Source organism: Strix aluco, chromosome 4 (assembly GCF_031877795.1).
Source record: "Strix aluco isolate bStrAlu1 chromosome 4, bStrAlu1.hap1, whole genome shotgun sequence".
Classification (NCBI taxonomy): Eukaryota; Metazoa; Chordata; class Aves; order Strigiformes; family Strigidae; genus Strix; species Strix aluco.
In genome coordinates this window covers 48480675-48501166 of record NC_133934.1, presented here as the reverse complement: position 1 = coordinate 48501166, position 20492 = coordinate 48480675, and positions in this window count along the sequence as shown.

Below are 20492 nucleotides of genomic sequence, written 5' to 3'. Positions count from 1 at the left end.
GTACTGAGAGGAGGCATAGGACAAGTCATTAGTGCAATCAGGTAGCTAGGAGTTTTTATAGATACACCTCTACTAGGAAGTAAAAAAAAATATGTTAATTTTCAAAGCACAGTCAATACACCTGTCAACTCTGACTCAATCCACAAAGATACATAAATTCAGAGCATCTACTTACACATTAGTAGTGGCTCTGGGAGATAACATGGTCACCCCACAATAGTCTAAACAATGTCAGACCTGCCACATTGCCAGTAGTTCAAGTGCCCATGCATTTTGATTTTGTAATTCAATAACATTTCCTAAAAAGAGCCTATGGCCAAATTTTCCAGCTCTGGTGTCATTAAAAAACATTTGAATCACCACTAGACATTGGAATTATCTACATATGAGCAAAAGTTTAAGATTTAGCACTGGGATTTTCTAGGAATATACTGAGGTTTTAAAACTGTGCTCTTCAGCTGAAGTCCAGCATGACATTACACTTATTTACGTCACCTGGCAATCTAACCAGCTCTAGTTAATACCTACACTTTTAGTTAGAATTGTTGTGCCATAATGATTGGGCCTTCAGTATAACTGGAAATTTGGCGTTTGCTATACTTAAAAAGGAAAGGAATCTGATGAGCTAGTGCTGTTTTCGCAATGAGAGTTCTGCTATTGCTCACTGTTTATGCTTTTACCAGGAAAGCAAATTCCACTGAAATAGTTTCTGCATTCTATCTACCTTTCTGGTACATTGATGAAAAGATTTTCATCAGCATTCTTTGTGAAGTGTCTCATTTCTATCAGAACTTGCTCATGACGAAACAAAGGTTTGCTTTTTATTCCTTTACACAGGGAATTCAGTACAAATGCATGGGAAAGGATGACAAATGGCAGCAGGTAACCAAAACCAACATTCAAAGAGCAGGATCAGAGAGACCACTGACTCTTAGTGCCCACATAAACACAGTAAGAATGCAAAGAGAGTCAGCAATAAGTCAAGAGGTTAAAGTAGCTGCACATACCTTACTGTGTATGCCCTTTAAACTGGTGGTTACTCTTAGATTACTTGAGAACAAGTACACTGTATATTGATGGAAAAGGGATTACTCCCAATTTTGTTCTATTTACTCATATATGAAAATCTCACACTAAGACCATTGCTTTGCTTTCTTACATAGCTCTTTGCCTCGGCTTTTATGGCTACTGCTTTTTTAATCCAGATCCACATAAAACAATGGTGTGAATAGGTAAGGAAATCAACAGTACACTTAACAAACATATACATCCAAAAGACTTCGAAGTAATGTTTAATCAGATAAATCTGAGCAGAGATACATTTCTTTCTCTTCACCATGTTATGTTAAGGGAAAGGGGAATTTTAGCAGTTTGTGACCTTTACTGATTCAGTTTAGATATAGAGATAATATTCTACTTACTGAGTTACTTTATTAAGTCTTCGATACCTGTCAGTTACTACATGAATATATACTAAGTAAGTATATATATATACACTTGAATGTATGACTGTATTACTGTATGACTATATATATCTATATTACTGGTGTTACTTTTCACTTAGTAGATATCTTCCTTCAGTTTTGGGCTGTCTGACTTAGGCCTTCCTTGCACTCAGAAATTTTTCCAGTTTCCCCCAAATTAAAGGCCTAGTATTAGATAGAGATAATGACAACTGCAATGTTAGTAAGTCACTGACTACCTGACCCTCTCTCTCCAAACCAGCACTTTGCTATGTTTCTGAAAAAATGACTGTTTATTACTAAAAAAGTGAGCAATTATTTCACTGCAATAGACATCAGCCAAAGGGTAGGATGCAGAAATGTGGCACCTCTGGGTAAGAAGATATTTTGTAACCTAAAGGGATTTCTTCAGTTTTGCAGAATGACCCAGTTTTTCTACAAAAGTATATACAGATTTAGTATCAGGGAGGACTGAGCAACACAGATCACCTTAAGCAAAGTATTTGATCTTGATACAATATGTGAATATTTTGAAAGAAAACAAGAAGCTTGCTTAAATATTCTAAGTGATTCATGCATAACTGTTGGAATTTAAACTCCAAGCAGACATTGCCTGCAATAAGGTGCCAAACTGATATGCATTTCCAGCACTAACTTCCTTTTTGTACTTGGCTCTTACAATATTTTGCCTACATTTATGTCCAGCTTTTTCAATCTGCTTCAGGTTTGTTTCCATTTTCCTAGGGAAAGAATTAGTGGACCTAGCACACATGTTGTCCACATAATTAGATAACATTCTTATACATTTTACCATGGAAAAAGCCTCACAGGAGCGGAAATTGAAAGAGAGAAATGGACATCACAATATCAGCTAGCCTATCTTCTGGCCCAGAGGGAGAACTGTCATCCTTAACAATTTTTGAGTCTGTTTTTAAACCAGCCCCCTAGATGGAAATCCCATTATCTCATCAGTGCCCAGCAAATATCAGTGCTAAATTACCTTTCCTTACTTTTTCTAATGACTTGCCTAAGTCTGCCCACTATCATTTATGTCCATTACTGCTTGCCCTACCTGCAGCACATGGAAGGGAATTTAATTCTGTTTATTGCACCCCTTAATGTAATTGAAGACTTAGATGTCCTCAGTTTTCTCATCATCAAACTTGAAGTTACTCTTCACACCCGCAACCCGTCCTTGTATTCTCCCCCAACCTGTTTTCTGATCTCTGACTGACCTCACTACTCTGGACCCTGACATTTGATGTACATCCTTCCTGATCTGCAGAATTCAGTGCTGAACAGAGCAGGAGACTCCTATTTCAAGACTGTTTCTGATGATGTATCCATTCTGGCGTGTCTCAATCCAACAGCATGACACCATTGAGTCATATTTAGCTTGCAATCCTCTATAATGCTTAAATCCTTTCCTGCAATTCTGCTGTCCAGGCAATCTTGTTCCTCTGAAGCTGGCATTCATCTCAAGTGAATTAGATAATTTCACAAGAGTCTGAGAACCTAATCTTTTCTTCCAATTCCTTTTGAATTAATATAATCTGCATAGTTAAAACATTATTCCTTCATCCAAAACACCAATGAAAATACTGAATAGAACTAGACTCAAGCAAGGTCCTTGAAGAATCATGTTTGATATAGCCATTTGGTTTGATGTTAAAGCACCGATTTTCTACTCTAGAGCAGATTTTTCTTACCAGTTCTGCATTTCCTAATAGTCTCACCTACTGCATATTTTCCTAGTTGTTAGTGAATGTCCTAGTGAACAGTTAGGGGGCATAAAAATCTGTAAAAGTCAAATTATTTAACTCCTACTGCTTCTCCCTTATTCACCCTGTCAGAGAAGAAAATTAGATCAGCTTGACATGACTTGTTACTGGTACAACTGTGCTGGTTGTTACTCATCTCCTTACCATTTTTTTAGGTGCTTACAAATTTCTTGTTTGTGTATATTCTCGTATTTTTCCAGGATCTAAGTTGCAATGACAGCTGTATAATTTCTTGGCTGTTCTTTTCTGCTGTGTTTCCCAAGATAAGGTCAAAGTTTAGGGGAAGATTTTAAAAACAGTTTTCCAGGCTCCAAGATCACCACTAGCAGTTATGATGGTTGAAGCAATTTGCCTATGTAACCAAGCTTAAATTTTACCAGGTCCAACCTGTAAGTCATCTTTAACCTAATCTTTCCCTATAATAAGCTCAACTCTTATCCTTTTGTGACTATTAATGCAATGTCTTGCTGTCTTTGGTTAATGAGACTACTAATGCAATGTCTTTGGTTAATGCTGTCTTGGGGTCACTCCTGTTTAACATCTTTATTGATGATCTAGTCGAGGGGATCGAGTGCACCCTCAGTAAGTTTGCAGATGACACCAAGTTGGGGGGGAGTGTTGATCTGCTCGAGGGTAGGGAGGCTCTGCAGAGAGATCTGGACAGGCTGGAGCGATGGGCTAAGGCCACCTGTATGAGTTTCAATAAGGCCAAATGCCGGGTGCTGCACTTGGGCCACAACAACCCCCAGCAGCGCTACAGGCTTGGGGAGGAGTGGCTGGAGAGCTGCCAGTCAGAGAGGGACCTGGGGGTGTTGATTGACAGCCGGCTGAACATGAGCCAGCAGTGTGCCCAGGTGGCCAAGAAGGCCAATGGTATCCTGGCTTGTATCAGAAATAGCGTGGCCAGCAGGGACAGGGAAGGGATCTTACCCCTGTACTCGGCACTGGTGAGGCCGCACCTCGATGACTGTGTTCAGTTTTGGGCCCCTCACTACAAAAAGGACATTGAATTACTCGAGCGTGTCCAGAGAAGGGCAACAAAGCTGGTGAAGGGTCTGGAGCACATGTCGTACGAGGAGCGGCTGAGGGAACTGGGGTTGTTTAGTCTGGAGAAGAGGAGGCTGAGGGGAGACCTCATCGCCCTCTACAATTACCTGAAAGGAGGTTGCAGAGAGCTGGGGATGAGTCTCTTTAACCAAGTAATAAGCAATAGAACAAGAGGTAATGGCCTCAAGTTGCACCAGGGAAGGTTTAGACTGGATATTAGGAAGCATTTCTTTACAGAGCGGGTTGTTAGGTGTTGGAATGGGCTGCCCAGGGAGGTGGTGGAGTCCCCATCCCTGGAGGTGTTTAAGAGTCGGGTTGACATAGTGCTTAGGGATATGGTGCAGTTGGAACTGTCAGTGCTAGGTCAATGATTGGACTAGATGATCTTCAAGGTCTTTTCCAACCTAGATGATTCTGTGATTCTGTGATTCTGTGAAATTTGCAACCTCTACTTTTTCCTCATAGTGTATACATTATATTAGACACATATTATGCATAAGATAGGAATGGGTCTAGTAGATATATTGGATAATTTCTTTAGTGATAAGTGATGGTCCTTGTTCTTTTCTCATTGATCTTCCCATGTTTGTTAGCCTCAGTACTCATTTACTTGGCCTAAACAGACTAAATCTGTAAAGGAAAGTGTGGCTTGGGCCAACAGGTATAGTGCCTTCTATGCCTACAAGATTTAGGGTTTTTGTGTTTGTTTGGTTTTGTTTGGGTTTTATGTTTGTTTGTTTGTTTTTTTTTTTTTTTTTTTTTTTAAGAAACATTGTCAGCTCTGACTGAATTATTTGAAGCTAAAGAGTTACTTAAATATTAGCAGCACAATAGCTTGAGAAAGCTGTGAAGCATGGTGAAGCTAAAAATAGGGTTATTACACATAGGAATACAAGTACACTCACGTTCATTAATATCTTAATCAGCATTTTTTTAAAGCCAAGAATGAAGGACTATGTTTCAATATAGCATCCCTGTTAACTATCTTATACATTTATGCATATATATGCATATAACCCTGCCTGATGCCTTATTCAGTTTTTTTCTTATCTTGCAAAGTTTGGGAATTTATTAATTTGACAGTATGTTTAGTTGAAGATATAAATAAAGGAGTCATTATTTTGTCAATATTTATTCCAAAGGGAAGATTTCTGGTCTCCTTATATTAAAGGATAGAGTCAATGGAAGCATGAGACACCACAAAAGGAAAAATTGTGAGCAAAGAGGAAACCCCTAACCTAGTGACATGGAAACATTAACAAATAATTTCACTGTCATGATTCTGCTAACACTGTTCTCCAAAAGCAGTTTATGTCCCTAACTCTTGAAAGTCAGTGGGAGCATCTCTCATTTTGTTTGGCCTTCATTATTTTCCCGCAGTGGCTGACTTACAAGGTGGAGCAGGGGAGGGCATAACAGCAATTTCACCTTGTGCAGCCATTCATACTCATGGAACAGCACAGGAGACACAACACCGAGCACAAGCGAGTCCCACCACACCAACGCTGGCCACAACTGCACTGGAATCCCTCAGCCAGGAGAACAGTGTCTGGCTCCAGACCAAGCCAGACAGGGCCACCTGACCTGTTCAGCTTAGTCATCACAGGTGCCTGCTGGAAGTGATGGCAGTCACAGGACAAGTTTGTGTGCAAGGAGACAGTGGCTCCAAAATGGAGCTGAGGGGAGAGGTTCTTGGGATAGGTAAGGGAAAGGAACAAGGGACTAGGCACAGACAATCTCAGACAAAGCTCAACTACAAAACAGTTGATCTGATGGATGTTAGCCCTGGTCTTGAGGGCAGAACCTGTTACAATTCATCCCCTTTTGTGAGAGCTAGCAGACAGTTTCTCAGACTTAAAGAACTGAGCACTGTGACAATTAAGGTGTAATTAAGCAGATGAAGGAGCTGATCTGAAGAAAATAATCAATTCTGTATTTCACCTTTCTCTGAGGCAGATAAAATTCTATGTTAAGAAAGTAATAAGTACGCAGGTAATTATGCTCCAAATGTCCTCTTAGGTAAACTTTATTATTTTGTCTTCCTAGTGGTCACATTCACCATATTCATATTGATTAATGCTGTCAACAACTGATTTACCTGCCTTTTGCTTGCAGAAGACAGACATAAGAATTTAGCTGAGAGATGCTGCAGCAGAAGATTCTATCACAGACATCCAGAGAAGCTTTACAGATAACAAACATCAGCTTTCACTGACCTTTCCAACTTTGCTATTTCTATAGTAAGACTTTTGAAATACCAAATCCAAATATACTCTGCAGTCTTTTTAAGTCTGCAGAAAAGAAATCAATTTCCCCTTAATACTTACTATAAACATCTTGTTGTTACCCTCTACCTTGAAGCAGCTGGTCTCAAAAACAATGAAATGTCTTACTTTGCACAAAGTTCAACCTCACTTATGGATTGCACAGATCTTGTCATGCCATTTGCATTTTTATTACTACCTTGTGTAACACAGGAACGAGGTAGAAGTGTGTATCAAATCTGTCATATATTCCTAACTGTGGCTGACTGTTGAACAATGAATCTGGGCTGTTCCAAACATCTGACAGTTATGCTGAAGCTCTATTTGATGGAGCAACAGTCACTGTATATCTCTAGCAATGAATGCAAAATTGGAATTTTAAATGTTATTTCATACATCAAAAGACAACATTATGTTATCTGCTCCATCCAAGGCTTTAAAAGCTCTGTTGGAGAAGCTAAGGAATACATTCTATTTAATTTCATACCTCCTATGATCACACAGCTGTGTGATATGATACCACCAAAATAACTTTTCAAGGAATAGAAACGCTCCACATGTTAAAAGTCAGAAAGTGGTAATAAATCTTAAGGATTCAATTTGCTACAGATGTTGGATATTACAACAACACAGAGCACAGCTCAAAATATTGTAAGAAAAACAGGACACATGACAAAAATGCAATTTGTAGTTTTCTAAACAGTTCTGATTAGCTTTTTAAAAAAGTTAAAAAGCTACATCTGTCAGCTTTAGACTTGTGTTTTATTTAATCCTGAATTTTCTCCCTAGTATCTGCAAACTTTTTTCAGATCATGCTTCAGTCTTCAGCAAGTCTTACTCTATTATAAATCAAGGAAATAATTTGGTTCCAGTTTAGCTAGCATAATCCACCCCTTTACATCTTTCTCTGACACGTCAGGTACTAGTCCCTATCGCAAACAGAATATAGGAGCTTGGACTCAATCTACCATAAAAGTTCCTAGGCCTTGTTTAGATATTTTGGGATTATCCCTCAAAACTAATTTGAGTAACCAGACAGTCCAACTGCACTCTTGTCAGAGAACATATGCTTACCTTTATAGACTGTCATTACCAACGGTTAGTGATGCCTCCCCTGCATTACCCTTCTGCATTTAGGCAGCGTGGTGCTAAATTTGTGTTTAAATGATATAAAGGTGCCAGACATAAAGAGTTGGTGTAAACAAACAACGGCTTGATGGTTGAGTGTCAGCTCAACCAGCTGAAGGAGAATGTTTTCCTTACGTTAAGGTAATTACTTGTTTATAAGTAATTAAGTATCAAGGCATGAGCAAGCTCAGTTTTCCATCTTGAAAGAACATGATTCCGTCTACTTACACCAATAGCATAGTATTTCCAAAAGCCATTTTATTCAGTCACTGTTTCAGGAAGGAGGTTAAAATCAAAGCTGGTTAAATTTATGAAAATCCTGGCCAGATGATGGACAAAAGAAGGCAAGGAAAAAGAAGAGTTTAAGAGGCCAGATATCTCACTCTAGATCTTCCTCAGATAAAGCTTTATCCAGGATGGGAGTTTTGGCTAGATGCCTAATCTTCACCATGATCTCCGTATGTATCTGGATAAATGAGAACAGACATTTCTTGGAACTGATATGAAGTATACACCGACTTAGACACAGTGATATGTGTATAACTTCCTGTAAACCTAGGAAATGTGTTGCTCTACTACGATTGCTGAAATATCACTCAAATATCTGAGAAAGGAAGCACCCGTAAGGTGTAGTTGGAAGTTGTAGCAAGGTAGCTGCTAAAGACGCCAGGATGGAGGACTGTGTGCTACACTTTGTCTATGAAATAGGTATTGAGTGCCTAACCTCACTGTGTTTCTCAACAAATATGCGGTATTTATTCACACATGCTCAAAAAGAAACATGGCAGCTGCTATCTGTAAAGACTGCAGAACTGCAGAGACAAGATATAAGAGGGATTTCTTCCCTGCCTTGCTTCTCTCTTCTCCTGTCTTGTATTTTTGCCTCACCCAGTCTTACTTTCTGCAAGAGGCAGTGACTAGAAGGTTGGGTAGCCACATATATATTTAAGAAGATTCAGTTAAGTTTCCAAAACTGTTTTCTATTGGATGAAAGCAGATGTATCTATAATCTGGATACACAGTTATAATAGATTGTTTTAGTATACATTATCAGTATGTGTATTTTGCTTTGTTACTAAAGGCCAAATGTGGAACACTCAGTTAACAGTTTACAGCCAATTAAGCAACAAGTTACTTCACAGTAGCTTTAAATGATGCATATAGTTTCAGTCCTGATTTCCTGGGAATCAATGTTATTTCCAAATTTCTATTTAAAACTTTAAACAATTCGATTCTTATCTGCTAATGGATAGTTCAATCTTTTTATGTTTGTGCCTGTGAAATATGCCAAACTTGGCCTATGACAAAATAATTGTTTACATTGTTACAGAAAAGACACCATAGTATGTATTTGAAACTACTATTCCTGTTCACTCCAGTCTATATCCCAGAAACAAACAGCATTGTTTCCTGTGAACACAGAATTAAGTAACCCATGTCCAACAATGATGGGACAGAAGGTAATTTATCGGGATGGAAAAAGTTCAGTCTCGGTACCCAGTCAGGGTTTGAACCCTTTACCAAAAACACAGTAAAACAATCCAGCCACCACAATAAACACCCCAATGAGCATCTGGAAGCCTCTCTGCAAGATTTGAGACTGAGGAAAACAAATCTCACTTCACAGATACCACTGAATATTACCAACATGATGAAATACAGCCAGAAAGGATCTAGGCACCTAGAAGTTACTTACTGTATTATCTAATGTTCAGGCTCATGATTAATACAGTGGGGTTTGAAACCTGTATTAGAAGTCTAGGTCCATGCACAATACCTGATGGTGTCTCACTCAGGGATTCTATACAGGCGTTATGCCAAGAAAATCATCATCTACAGACAAGGAAATACACAAGTTATAGGAAATACAGATTTTACACCCTTTCTAGCATATCCTAATCTTCAACAACAGAGTGCTGGAAGGTTGCGTCCACTTGTTTAACAGTTTGTAAACACAGCAGCAGTGTGAGATGCTGTTAGGGAAAGCCTGGCCAGTATTCAGCCTACTCCCATCATACTCCCAACGTCCACCACTGTTGAACTGGTGCTGTCAGAGGGTACACCCCTGCCTATGGTTTCAGAGCACTAGCAACTTCAGCGTCACCTTCTGGAGTTGCAACTGCCAGTTTTGAGCTCAGCATCCCATATGCACAGATTATTTTTTTCTCTAGAGGCATTACTTTGTTTTAAAAGAGTAATCTATATCGAAGACTGTCTGGCTTTTTTTCTTCCTCATTCAGATCTGTGAGGTCCTTCTGGAGCTGCCTGCCATTAGCGCATCATTTAACTACCCAAAGGAGCCAAAAGACTTATTAACTGGAAAGTTTAAGACAGCATAACAGAAAAATGTCTAAGCCTACTAGTTAGGATATGTACCAGGGTAAGACCTGGTTTCTGTCTGGAATTCATTTAAAGTCCTTGAGTATATGGTTGAATGCAGCCTGTTTCAAAACTTCAACAGAATTTGTAATAAAAATTTAGTCTCATTATCAGTGCACTGAGCCATTTACTTACTCCCACACACAAGTCAGAAGCATGGCAAATCATTTTGCAGAGATCATTTAATTACTCATGAGTGCACCTAGAGCAGTATATCCTAATTCTCATAAATGACCTATAGTTTCAAGTGTTTATTCAGAAGAGAAGCATTTCAAAAGGTCAGAAAGGATCATTCATCAGAGGCTTAGAAATTGCTCCTTTGTAAGTTTTACATACAGTAAAAGGATACACAGTAATTTTCAGACTTGCATCAGGTTTCATTATTTTTCTGATAAAGAACATTTTTTTTTCCACAGAAAAAATAAATTCTCATTTAAAGGATTTCTTAACTAGTATATTCTTTAATATTGAATCTAGTATTGAACATATTTTATGCAATCATCCTAGGACTGTGAATAAGAATAATTTTTTATTTATCCTGGCACTCAGAACTTGATTGCTTTTGTACGGCTACATTTTATTGCAATGTACAAAAGTTCTCCCCTCACCTAAACATGAGAAAGAAGACTAAGCTCCATTAAGCTTTGAACACTCAAGAGGTATCACACTATTACCCTGAACATAAAGAGAAATTAATTTTCAGTGTTTTACTATAGGAAATTTAGACTCATTTTATTTACAAGGCTAGAGATGTTTCCATGTGAATGAGAAAGATGAGGTAAACCTCTTTCCCTTGCCTCTTACAGGAACATCATACATGATGGCAAGGCATGGTCTCACAGGGTATGTTGGGGAGCACCATCTAAATCCCAAATTACATCAGTCACATGACATGGGGTGCAGTGACACAGGACATCAAGTCACTCTAGTAAAGGCAGATGTGGGGCAGCACTGCAGCTGCAGGAAGACCCTTGAGATCTTGCCCCTCCTTGACCTCATCCTCCTCCCACTTCCCCATCACAGCTCTGCAAAGCCCTGGGGAACACCCTGCTGCAGAGGCTGTGGGGGCCACCTGACAGAGAAAGAAGAGGTGGAGAGGTAAGTGCTGCAGCTACCTCGTGCTCCAGCACTGTCTGCAGGAGAAAATTGGGCTCTACTACAGCTTAACAGAGGGCAAGTTTTGCCCAAAGGCTTCCTTCATATAACTGATGGGCATTGATTTTAACGTCATGATTCATTTGTTGTGGTTCTCTTTGTAACTAAAAGATGCAATAAAAATAACTGCAGTGTGCTCAGCAGCCAACTTCAGAGATGTGGTGTCCTGAAAGGCTGATACAGACAAAGACTCCTTGGCTTGGAACATGTTTTAAATCTTCCCACCTCTCCAGGAAACATTTATGACCTGCCTAACACACACTATTGCTAATGCAAGTCTTTGTAAAGACAAAATTCCAGATATAGATCAGGTATAACTCACTATACCTCTACTTTCTACAGATAGCTTGAAAAATGACTGGGGGTTGAAATCGCCCTTGCGCAGTTAAAAAATTATTCTGAAGCCCAAGAAAAACATGAATGTAAGCATTAACTATTTGGATATCTGTCATTTTAGTGGCTGATAACTGAAAAAAATGGATGAAATATGAATTTCTAACAGTAAAAGGTAACCAGAAGAGAGATAATGGAGAGGAACAAAAAATAAAACAGGAGTACCAAAACCAGGACAGAAGCCATTGGGGTTCTTCCCTGAACTTGCTGTCACCCTGTATGATATAAATCATGACAAAGTCCTGAAGAATGAGCTGTGACACAGCGCAAGTCTCTACCCCCATCTCACCTGCAGATACATCACTGCTCCTGGTAAAAATATGACTTTGACTAGAGAACAGCATATATAGTATTTCTTGGCGATGAGCCAGAATATAAATTATTTGCAACACATCGCCTCTGCTGAAATACTTTGCATGACTCGTGGCTGAGAGAGCAGGACCTCCAAAAATTGAAGCTGGGAGTTGATAGCGAGCCACAACTTTAACTGTGAGAGCAGGACTGATCCTTCTAACATGGTGAACAGCAAAGTAGGCAGAAAGGAGGAACCTAACATGCCTAACCTAAATAAAAATACCCCATCAATAAGAAACAAACAGTAAGAATGATCATATTTATTGGACAATAACTCTAAGTCACTTCTTTACTGTAAACTGCATTTCTTTCTGTTTTGTTGTGCTTTTATAATGTTGTCTCTCCCCAGAGATTGAATTGAGTGCTATATTTCTGATTTTTGCAAATAAAACCAATGAGATAAGAATGATTTTAAATATAAACATCGGGATATAATATTTAATAATGTTGGCATTTCTACAAAATAGCATCACTAGTTGAAAGCACTGTTCAAAATGTAACTTGATTTTTCAGAGATATTTACTAAAGAGAGAATTTTCTTAAAATGGGCCACAGTTTGGAAATCTGTAGTTTGGATCAAAAAATAATACAAGCCAGTCTGGGATCATTTTAAACTCCACCTTTTAAATATCCTTTGTAGGTAAGAAATGGTGAGGGAATTTTGAGAATATCAAAGTGTTAGAGAACAATCTGAATATCTGCATAGCTCCCATAATTCTGTGCCATATGGCCTTTATGTAAAGTCTGTGAAAGCTCTGAGATGCAGCCTGCTCTATGGATTGCTTCTCAGTGCTGATCAGTACTGCTGAGAGCATATCTGCAGGTGTCAGGATATCAGATGACCTGAACCTAAGAGCAATGAGCTTTAATATGCAGATAAATTTAAAGAGCTCAATTCCCTGCTGATTTAAAACAGGATGCTAGAGTCTCTCCAGCTCCAGACATTGACTAGTAAGAAACAGCAGGGCAAAAAAATTAGGGAATATTCCTTGCAGTAAGCACAAGTTCACCATTACCCTCAATTACCGTCTGAAGATCCTGAGTAGCTTTAAACACCCTATAGCAATTAGAAAGACAGCTTTTCAGTAAAATGGGCATTTGCATTTGAATGAAACATACTTAACCAGATAGACTCCAACATATCAAATTCTGATTCTCATTTTTCTCCTCTTCAAACAAAGGTAGAACATTTAAAGTTGCCCTGTAGAAAGAGCTTCCCATTTTTTTTTTTCGTATTCTTACTCCCTCCCCTAGACTCAGATTCTTTACTATTTTTATTACTGCAGTTTGAACAGCTTTCCATAAAACTAATGACTGTACTTCCCCCCTTTAATCTTGTTTTGTTTGACTGATTAGAAACAAATAGAGCATGAGCTATAAAGGAAGAACTTTTGCTCTTCATCAGCTGACAGAAAGCAAGTTACTCTCAAACTTACAAACATGGATCTGCTGGTTTATAAATAACCTCCAGACAGTCAGTGACATCTAAGCCTCCCTAAAAGACAATTGAGGGGAAGAGACATGATTGGACAAAATTCTTGTTCTGGATCATTAACCATTAAATTGAACTAGGAATTCAATTATTTGGTTACGCTGTACAGAAATACTTGGGCAGATTGTCTCTATCAGAAAATTGGACAAAATTAACCCTCTTGTATTTTTGTAATGTGCATGTTCTGGCAAGATTTCCTTGTAGGAATGATCGCACAAATGACTAAAACACTTGGATACACCTGAGTGGTACAGATTATGAGATTTTTGGTTTTTCTTATTCTAGATTCTTGGTTTTCTCCTATTAGGTCATCCAGGTGAAAACTATTGATTTTTTTAGCTAGAAATGGCTACAGACATGTATGTTTTGAAGCTCATGTGACATTAAGTGGAATAAAGTACCACTCTGACTTTAAAGACTACAACTAAGAATGAAGATATGGCAGCTAAACAGCATCAAATATCTCATATAGTCTGACTAGTGAAGCTAGTAGGAATGTGTAGGAATTGTGGGTTTTACATGTGTAGGAACTGTGGATTTTACACGTGTAGGAATTGTGGGTTTGTAACTACACAGGTTCCAGTATCTGGTATTTGTGTTAAAAGTACCATTTATATTTGTTTTCCTCTACTACAGAGTCATAATCAAACATTCAGAATGGTGTTGTAACTAATTTGTATTTTATTTAAAAGTATATAACACATGTTGGAACCTAGCTGTTTGAAATTACCTCCTGATGTCCATATTTCCCTGGAATAGCTTTTTAAAAGTAGCTATTTTCATAGCTTTGGTGCTATTTTTAGGCATCTTTCTAGAGGTTAACTGGAACAGAGGACAGACAAGTCAGTCACCCTGGGCTCTCCTATGACCTGGTATATTCATGGCCTCCAGTTCACCCGGATTAAAAATGCCTTTAGTATTTTACTTGCACATTATCAGTGTCTTTAATTTCAACAGGACAACAAGTATAACAAGTAGGAAGGTGTCAGAAGTGTACCTTTGTGCCCTTGGACAGTGATATCACGTACCCACCTGTGCTGCATTAAGAACTGATATTTGTATAAATTCGGTTTCCTGCTGCTTTAACATAGATAATGCAAACATTAAGAAGATGTTGTGTAGCCATCTTCACATAGGTACATGCTATTTTATGCTAAGCATCGGGATCAGTGATCAGCGTGTGTAACTGTTCAGCTGGAGGCAGTAGGGTGACAACCAGTGAATGATGGCAAAGTTGAGAACAACATGAATATAGCTGACTTGAAGGTGCTGGCAGAGACTGGCAGATAATTTGCTTCAACTGCTCTAAATGAAAAGCATCACCTAAATTGACACCTTTAATGTCAGAAAGGGATGTGCTGAGGTGCACTGAGTCTTGTTGGTTTCCACCTGAAACCTGACCTGCACACTTTTTGCCACTGAATAGCTCCAATAATATGCAGGGCAGGAGGGAGAGGGGCACCTGGAAAAGTGCATATTCTCACTTTCCATCCCAATGTCTACAAGGCGACATGTCTACTGTTCCCATACCAAAACATCTTTATGTGGCAACACCATGTGCATGATCCACACAGAAAAAACTGCCCATGCAATTATGACTGACACAATTAAACATTTAAAGATTAATGTGTAGCTTCCAAGTTGCTTTGAAGAGCTAAAGGACAAAGGAAATTCTGCCACAGATACTAATCTCCACAGGGCTCTGCTCAGTCCTTTTCACTGATGTGGCCTGAACTCATCCCTCTGTAGCTAGGTCCATTTTGGAACTGAGACCCAGGACATATCTCCAGCAAAGATCCTGAGACTTCCCATTTCCTCACAGGGTACCCCTGCTTTGTAAATTACCCATTGGAGTAAAAAAACACTTCAAAACAGAACACCATCTCTTGGGCCATGTTTTACCAAATACTTTACACAGATGAACACAACTTCCCCTGGCTGTGAAGATTCTCTAACCTTTCTGGTTTTAAAGCTTTCTATTAAACAACAGTTCAGCAAGTGGAATCCTACTTTCAAGCGTCAGTGCCAGTTTCCAGGGTGCTGTGCTGTAATTTAATAGTGCCAAGTACTAGCTTGAATTTTAAAGCATGCTTTTAGCAGTTTGAACTGCATTTTCCACAAGACTATTTCACTCTGAGCTTGCTGTTACACAGTCAAAGAACCTCGCTTTTGAGAACATTTAAACATCACAGTCAAATCACGACCATCTGATATCACAGTTGCTGTACCATGTCTAGCAAAAATAGATTATGGAATATCATATGATTAACAGAAATAATCTTACAATAATACCATATTCGGAGAGCAGACATAAACATTCAGAGCCACTATCTATAGCTTCTCCAGCAAGCATAGGCAATCCAAGCTTTCCTCAAGGCTTTTTGTTGTTGAGTGGATAGCTGCAACCAATGTTTTCTTAGCCATGTTCAATCCGTTTTCTGTCACCCACCTTTTTAATTATACCAACATTTTTATCTTAATCTTTTCTTCATGCTTTTGTTTAGGTACCAGAATTCAGTTTTTCTCTTACTTTTTCTACAGTTTCATTTAATTGATGCTTCCTTTGTTGCTACATTTATTTTTCTTTTTAACTTGTGTATTTTCATGGCAAGTACTCCCTCTGGCAAGGCTCGTTGGGTGATTTACTCCACCATATTTCCTTCCTAGCACTTCCCAGGTTTTTACCATGGATTGTGTGTCCTGTTCCCATATGTCTGCTTTCTTTTTGAAATACAGGAATCACACTAGAAGTGCACCAATTGAATAATAATTATATGTATTCAGGTGGAACACCACAGGGATCCTTGACTCATTGCCTTTTTGCAATAACATAAACATGCATTTCCCATCAGGGAAACCCATGTAGAAATACAATGCTATTTCTAACTACAGTGTCCAGATATACAGTCCTAATGCTGGCAGAAGTGTCTAGCAGAAAAGAATATAGATGGGAATGAATAGAAAGAACTTGCGAATTCCACTCCATCCTTTTCACATCCGCTCCTCAATAGCCCCTCCTATTAGCTTCCATTTCTCATCCCCTGTACGCAGCACTGGCATCACCCATGTTCCTTGGACATTTCCTCCTGTTCCTGTGACTCCCATACCATCCACATCAGGCAACATACCAGGTTGTATGGTGATAAAAATAATTCAGAAACATACATTTCCAAAGCTTTTCCCCTTAGAAGAAGTAAACTAAGCTATTTCGAGAGTTTCATTCAAAACAGACATTCCCTATCCACAACTGAATATGGGATCTGGATTTACTGAGCTGCCCAAAGTGCTTTGTTCCTCACTGGTTGGGCACCAGCCGGCAGTAGCACTTAACCCTGCTCGAGCAGTCACCTGGGAAAGCTGCCGACTGCATGTGCTCTGTCAGCCTGGGTCTCTGGTCACACAAGGTTTTGTGTAATGGACCACATGCAATACAAGTGAATTATTTACCATAATTTACAACAGGTCTGTCTCCCAGGAGAGACCAAAAGCTGGAATACCATATCAGAAATGAAATGTAATGTAGTTTGTTGGGGTTTTTTTCAAGTGCATTCAGAAAGTTTGGAGCCAGACAAAATACCCATTTTATTGGGGTCAGTGACCACAAGAAATACTCAAACATTTCTGGTGAGATTCAGGAAAAAAAGTAACTGAGCAGAAGCAATGCTTACCAGCAGAAAGCCTCTCTGTTTGCAACAGGCTCTGCCAAGCGCCGAGCCGCCTCTCCCTGCTGCCATCATGTTTGCTCCATTCCCATCCCTGAGGTACTGCCGCACCGGCAGCTGTGTGCTGTCAGTTCATTGAGGCAGCGAGGGGGTAGTTATAAATGTATAATGAATGCTTTTACAGCTCGTCGTCAGGAAGGGTGCGTGCTGTTTGCAGGCTGGTGCAGTGATGCTATGGCCGGGGCAAAAAGCTGGTAGACTAATGGAGAAAGGAAAGTGCTAGAAAGTGTGAAAATGTAACCTTTTTTGCTAGAACTTTTGCTCGTGAGGGGTGTGCGGTTCTGGAGGCTGGTCAGGTGCCAGTCACAGGAGGCACCCTGACATCCATGCCACAATGAGCATGGTAGGGGATCGTGCTTGTCAGCTTCATGAATCACTGTCTTTAAAAGGTGGTGTGTTCTCATGTGTTTAGATGGAGGGGAAATGCAGCCTATGACTCTTGCTCTGTAGTTGATTGCCTGTTTCCCAAAAACATTTAAACACATACTTTACTCAAACACATAGTCAGATGGTTCAACAGTGTCCTCTGGTTATGTTCAGGTACTTTCTATTTGTCAACTTTCACCTCAAGTCACAGTATGCCTCTGTCTAGCCAGCCACATTGGTAACAGTCGACTGAAATGAACAGTTTCAGGTTTTCTCTACTTGCCCTATTTAACGTTTGTCTCCAGCACTCATTTTCCATGGAGATTCCCATGAACTTATCTTGTGAGCCATAGCAGAGCATGATACCGTTAGCGTCACCTTGGCTAGCCTGACGAATCTTCAGCACACTAAGTGCTAATGTTCAGGCACTGAATTTTCTCCTAGAGATGGGCCACGTTGGCTACTGACAAGACTTCCAGTTTGGTGCTTAGAGCACCTTTCAGGTCACACAGGGGTGGTTGCTGAGCTTAGTTCAATGCCTCTACATAGCTCTTCAATACCTCACAGTATAAATATCTGAAATACAAGTTCCCATTCTCCTCAACAACCGAAGACTGTGATGGGCATGGGGAACAACACAGTAAATTAACTTGGCAGAACCTGAAGCCTTTACAATGATATTTGCACAGCTAAAACTTTGTAAGAAAAACAGCAATGTCTGCAGGAGACAAGGCAGGTCTGGGAATTAAGTAGTCACGTTTTCTGACCTCTGATTTGGTCGTGACTCAGGGTTGAGAAACTACATCTGTCTAATATGGGGGATAACAACTGTAACCTGTTCCCATGGGCCATTGGGAGGATCTCTTTAACGATTACCTTGTGCATCAAATGTGTCACACTATCCATGAACAGTAAGTGCTCTAATTTATTCCAGGTATGGCTGGACATGAATACGAGTGAAATCTCTGGGAAGTTTCAGATGATTTACATTACAGAGCTGGAGTTCAGGATATATGAGACAGGATGGATCTCTCCTTGACCTGCTAAGATTTTAAGTGTGGCCCTAACAACAATACTTGCTTTTTCCATTAAGTATTCTTAGCAGTATTCAAGGTCAATCTAGGCCTCATACAAGAGCAACAAAGATGTGTGTGCTAATTCTTGGCTGTGTGTTTTGCTAAAGATGAGTAAGACTCACTTACTGCCCATGGAGTGTTTTACTGTGGCAACAGATTACCCATTTTTTAAAGGAATAAATGTTTAAATCGTTGAAAACAGAGCCTTGCCAGCCATGACTATAGTACATTCTGCCCACAGTAAATCCTGTCCTGGCACCTTTGGGCACAAGATTTTTCAAACGCATTTTCCCAAACTTTGGTAGGTCAGAAAAGAGACATGCAGCCTACAACAAAGAGCGGAACCTGTACAACACCCCACTGGCCAGTCTTGTCCTTGCTCTGTTTTACCCCATCAGTGGGGAGACAGTCCATGAGCTCAGGATGTCATCACGGTTCTGTGGCATGGCCCCTTGGACACTTTTATATGAACCCAATGGCACAGCTGTGCAGAAAACCAGGTCCGGTGGCATCTGAGCCCAGGTTGCAGGCTGGCACATTTCATTTCCTTCCCTTGTGGCAGTAATTTCAAGTAGTACAGTCTTGCCAGCTAAATTTTTTTAGCAACTTCTGTTTTGCATCCACACCCATTTTATAAGTTTATTTCTACATGCAGCTCACAGACTGACAGCAAGGATTGCATTTACTGGTAAAACTCTTCTGGCTCTTTCTCTTATGTCTGCTTTAACCATTGCACATGATTATTTAAAACAAATACCTGCATGAGAAAAGGCAAAAGTGAATCATAAAGAAAATAGTGTAAAGGGTATTTGACTTGCAAATCAGTAGACAGGCTTTGTGAAACACTTAACGTTTACTTGCTACATTGAGCCTTCAGCTATTAATCCTGTCGTTTCCAACTGTCATTGCCCTGATATTATTTGCACATAACCCCTCTTTCTAGTGATCATGAGCCCTTGCTTCGGATAGGTTACAAATGCATAGCCATTTGCAAAGAGCATTTCTCTAACACAGTGTTCCTACGTTTTGTTGATTCACATGAGGAATAGAAACTTTAAGCAGAATGTCGTTTTTGCTGCAGTGAAATTTAACAGCTTGATGCACTACCATCTGTTTAAGGGAAAATAAGTATCAAGCCGATGTTAGGGTTTAACGCTATAATAATACTTCAAATTGTACAGCAATACTGATGGCAGATTCATTCTTTGAGTAGATTGATCTCTTTTGGAGGTGCTGTATGACAGCGAAAATAGACAGAATTATTTGGTGTCTTAAGCAAGAAAGACTGGAAATTTGATACATCAGAAGAAAGGAAACCAGAGGATGCTTGACAACATAGTCAACAGAAGAGTCAACGGGAGAATGAGCACATTGGCTTTGTCTGCTGAAGGCAAGATAGCAAGCAAGGACAATAGCTGGTGGACTGCGAAATCAAAGTGCCAGGAGCTGTTGATACAACTGTACCATGGCTGCTGTTCTGAAACTGCTGCTGCCTTCCCAAGACCATCCTCAACCTCCTTGTGCTTTTGACTAAATCTCTATTATGTGTTTTCTGGGATGGGGAGCCTTCTGTGGCAAGTCATCTTTCCATTTTGCTTGTGCAGTATCCAGCACCACGTTCATAAACACTGATGTTTCTACAAATGATAAATTTAATAGTCACAGTACTGATTGCTTTTATTTTCTCACTGGTACCCTCTATTTCACTATGACAGCCAAAAAATATTTAAATAAAAGCCTGAATGTCTTAATTTTGCTCCCTCAGCTTTTGCAATATAAATCTTTCCTGCTCCCATGTCAATCAAAGACAACATTCTCCTTCAGTGGTAGATGATCTAAGCAATAAAAATTGTATCAACAAGGGTCTGCTTA